General features: G+C 44.6%; 1 protein-coding gene across 3 annotated transcripts in view; it reads left to right on the top strand.

The window, feature by feature from the left end:
- Positions 1-4,466, top strand: part of Atl2 (atlastin GTPase 2) — a 56,996-nt gene that overhangs the window by 641 nt on the left and 51,889 nt on the right. The gene's annotated exons all lie outside the window — the stretch shown is intronic.

Below are 4,466 nucleotides of genomic sequence, written 5' to 3'. Positions count from 1 at the left end.
CGCCCAGCGCTCCGCCGCGCGGCCTGGGACCGCGGGCCTCGGCTCTCGCGGCCGCCGTGGGGACGCGCGGCCCGGCCCCCTGCCCGCCGCCGCCGCGTGCCTGCCGCGGTGTCCGCCCCGACCCGAGGGGGCGGCCTTGAGCCGGGGCCGGCGAGGTCGGTCACCCGGCGGGCGCCGCTGCCCTCGGTGCCCAGCGCGGGCCGGGGAGAGAGGGACGAGCGGGACGCGCTGGGCCCCGCGGCGGTGGCGGAGGACGCGGGAAGCGCTGGCACCTGGCTGCCGAGTCGCCGGGCTCTCCACGCACGCACACACACGCACACGCACACACACACACGCGCGCGCGCGCACACACACACACACACACCCTTCCCAGTGGGAGCCGCAGTCTGCAGGCCAGGTTCCCGCAGCCCCTGGATCCGCCAGACCCGTTCGCGCCAGTTGTGCGTGGCCAGGGTTGCATGTGTTGGGCTCAGGTTGTCTGACTGGGGTGAGGAGCCCCGGGGCCGCTGCTCGTCCGCTTCGGGCAGAAAGTGTCGAGGGTGAAGTCACCTGATCCGTCGCTCCTGGGTTTTGCTGAATGTGAGCTCCTACTGTATGTGTACACGGCGCCCCTGCCCCCTCGAAGACGCAGTTGCGTTGGCCGACACGCGCGGTGCTGTGTGTTGCTCTCACTCACAGCACCCCTATTTTTAGGAGTTTAGCATTTGATCTTTTAACGTGGTGTGAGCTGAACGTACGAAGTCCTGATTGAGATTGTGGTGGAGGTGAAAGGCATAAAGTTTTTCAAAAGGCTTAGAAATACTAAAAGCCTATGATTAGATATGTGAGATCGAGATAAGAGGACAGTAAACACATTGAGATTGCTTTCACAGTTCCTTTTCCACAAGCTGATAAAGGTTTTACTGGATGATATTTAAAGCATTTTTGATTAAATATTTACCACAGACATTTTATAGAAAACTTTAGATTACATGTAATCATTCATGGTAACTCTTGGACATATGTCAGCGGTGGGGATACATTAGAATTTTCCCTACGAGAAAAAGTAAAGGAAATGAACTTTGTACCCGTCAACTACAAACACTTGTGAGAGCTGTTTACAGTGGTCGCTCTCTGCCCTTGAAAATACTCCCAGGGTGGCGTTTTCTTCCTGCAGGTGACTGATGGTTGAATTTAAGAAGTTAGCTGTTTTTGAGCGTGTATGTGTGTGTGTGTGTGTGTGTGTGTGTGTGAACATTTGAGATGTAGTGTCAAAATACTTGACGTACTCTAAAGGAAAAGCGTGCATTTGATTCAGTCATGGTTAAGAAACGTTTTTATGCTATTGAACACCGAGAGGAGATGAGCGTTTGGGGACCGTTGATGAGTAGTGTTTGGTCAACATTTATTAAATGCTCTTGTCTGCTGTTCGTGGATGTCGGCCTTCTTTTGGTGGTGGTGTGGAGGACTTTACTTAATAGCCATTCCCATCAAGTGACTTCCCAAGACTGCCCCTGCACCTGCTAATTTGAGTCTAGGTCACTTGTTACTGCATTACAGACTAAATTGTGTGCTTGTGTGAACTCATGTCAAAAAAAAAAAAAATTAAAAAGAAAATAAAACCCCAAATCATTTTTCCTCCGTGTGTTGAAGATCAAACTGAGGGTTTTCCAAATGTTAGGGTAAATGCTATATGTTACAACCCATATCCAGAATGTACGACTGGCCTTTTAGGTTGATAGGCTTCTAGGATTCTGTAGGTGCTCAGTCTGTTTGATAGAGTGCTTTGGAAGTTCTGTGGAATTCTTTTTACGTGGAGGGGAGAAGCTCAGTAAAGGGATATTTACTCTAGGGAAGTCAGTCAGGAGAGAAAATGAGGCTGTAGCTGTAGGTGGAGCACATGGAGGCATACAGTTTTTCCGGAATTTTTGTTTCTTTTTAAAGGTTTATTTTAAAAAATGTGTGCGCGTGTGTGTACATGTATGCATGCACCTGAGTACAGGTGCCCACAGAGGCCAGAAGTGTCAGATCACCTGGAGATGGAGTTACTGGTGATGCTGAGCTGTTTTACGTGGGTAGTGGGAACTGAACGCGGGTTCTCTGGAAGAGCAGTGTGCTGTCTTCGCCACTGAGCCATCTCTACAGCCTTGCTTTCTTTCTTTTTGGTATGGCTTATTATAACTTTATGGTAAAATTTCTGATTATTCCCCAAAATAAAGTTATTAGACCTTCTCTGAGGCCATATCTTCCCACAGTTGGAACTAGGCAGCTCCTGATGGTGACTGAGGCCAGTGTGATGGTGCTGGAGTTGACTTTTTTTTTTTTTTTTCAAACTGTTAGACATACTTAAAAATTCTTGTTGTGTTCAGTTGGGATATCGGTTTGACACACATATGTGAGTAAAACCTTTTCAGGCAAGCTTTCAAAGTTAAAAGCCAGAAATGTTACAGATAGAAGTTTTTTTTTTTTTTTTTAAGTGTTATCTTAATGACTTTATAAGGAGGGTTTTCTCCAGTACATTTCATCTTTTTGTTTCCAGTTGTTCCTATAGAGAAACAATTTTTGTTTCTCTCTCTTTTTTTCCTCCTTAAATACAGTGTTATTCTGATTTTGTAGCCATTAGAGGTTTTTAATCCCAGGTGTGTTACTTTATAGAAATTGGCTTTTTTTTAACATTAAGAAGACAAGACAAGACTCCAGAATTACTGAACTTGACCCCACAATGAATTCATTTCTGAAGTTTCGTCTCATCTCCTATGTTCTGTTGCCACCAAGCTGTGGAATAGTTGAGGGCTTTCCCTATTGTTTTAAGTATTTAGTCAGAAGAAAACACCAACCTGAACATTGAATGACAGGTGTTATTTGGTGCTTAAGAAAGCACTTTAAACCCCTTGTATGTTATTTGTTAAATCCCCCTTTTCGGAGAGGGCGTCTCACTATTTCCAATGAAGAGAGTGTGTGCTATTTCTCCAGGCACAGAAACAAACGTCTCAGATACTTGATCCATTCCTCACTAAGTTTAGAGGAGGTGGGGGCCCTCAGTGGATTGCCACATATGATTAGAGGCGACTGAATAAGGCTTCGCTGAGTCAGTGAAGTTAAATGCTAATGGGGAAGGCAACTTGTAGAGACAAGGGAAAGTGAAGGCAGGTCAGGAAATGGGCTGGTCTTTCTTGTTTGCTTTCGGTGTGGTGCTTAAGAGTGAACCAGGCCCTTGCCCACAGAGGCCAGTGTTCTCATGGAGCTGTAGTGGTCACACTACCCTCGCTAGACCTGAAAGGAAAAGTAGGTGGGCAAAGTGGATACTGTGGAAAGTGGATACTTCCTTGAAGGAAGTAGGCGGGGGCAGTGAGGGTCAGAGGGTTCAGAAGTACAAAGCCCAAGTAGCTGTTTAACTAGAATTTTCACAGAATTGTCTCTCTGTGTGTGTACACACCAGATTGGATTTTGTAGTAAGTTAGTGATTTTCACCACTCTGGGATAAATGGGTATACAATAGCTGATTTTATGAGCATATGATTGCTTCTAGAAATGACTTTTAAGTCATGAAAAACTCATTACTAATCTGACACTTTCCCAGTGAGATAATATGCACTTTTGACTAACTTGTACATGGTTTTCTGGCCATTACAAGTAGAATAAAGGAGATTTACTTTCTAACTTTAGTTTAATGGAGATATTTTCGTAGCACTACAGCTTCGTGATTGTAACTAGTTAGTGGCTGCCCAGAGAACTTACTGCCAGACTGTAGGTGTAGAGATAGGCACCTGATGAAAGACGGTTACCTAGGCTCTCTAGTGCAGTTCATCTTTTTTGTAAAATTTCCTTTTGTGACCATGGTCTTTAATTGTAGAGAAGGATAGGTGAGAAGAGTCACTATATAAACTGCATGACTTTGCCTAAGTTTTGAAGTGTCCATCTGTAGTATTCATAAGCTCCTCACAAGGCTTTTATGGGAAGCAGATGATAGAATATGTATTTGTTACTTTTAAAAACTTATTTGTGTGTGTCTTAGTTTGCTTCTATTGCTGTATAAAACAGATCGAAAGCAATTAGGGGAGGAAAGGGTTTATCTGGCTTCTGTGGCCTGATCACAGTCCATCATTGAGGGAAACCAAGGCAGGAACTCAGCAGAGGCCATGGAGGAGCACTGCCTACTTACTGCCTTGCTCTCCATGGCTTATTCACCTTGTTTTCCTCTTTCTTTCTTTCTTTCTTTCTTTCTTTCTTTCTTTCTTTCTTTCTTTCTTTCTTTCTTTCTTTCTTTCTTTCCTTCTTTCCTTCTTTCCTTCTTTCCTTCTTTCCTTCTTTCCTTTTCCCTTCCCTCCTTCTTTCTTTCTTTCTTTCTTTCTTTCTTTCTTTCTTTCTTTCTTTCCTTCCTTCCTTCCTTCCTTCCTTCCTTCCTTCCTTCTTTCTTTCTTTCTTTCTTTCTTTCTTTCCTTCTTTCTTTCTTTCTTTCTTTCTTTCTTTCTTTCCTTCTTTCTTTC

This window comes from Psammomys obesus, unplaced genomic scaffold (genome assembly GCF_907164565.1).
Source record: "Psammomys obesus unplaced genomic scaffold, mPsaObe1.curated_primary_1811, whole genome shotgun sequence".
In the NCBI taxonomy this organism is placed as follows: domain Eukaryota; kingdom Metazoa; phylum Chordata; class Mammalia; order Rodentia; family Muridae; genus Psammomys; species Psammomys obesus.
The sequence above is the reverse complement of the archived record's forward strand: the minus strand, read 5'-3'. Positions and strand labels throughout refer to the sequence as shown.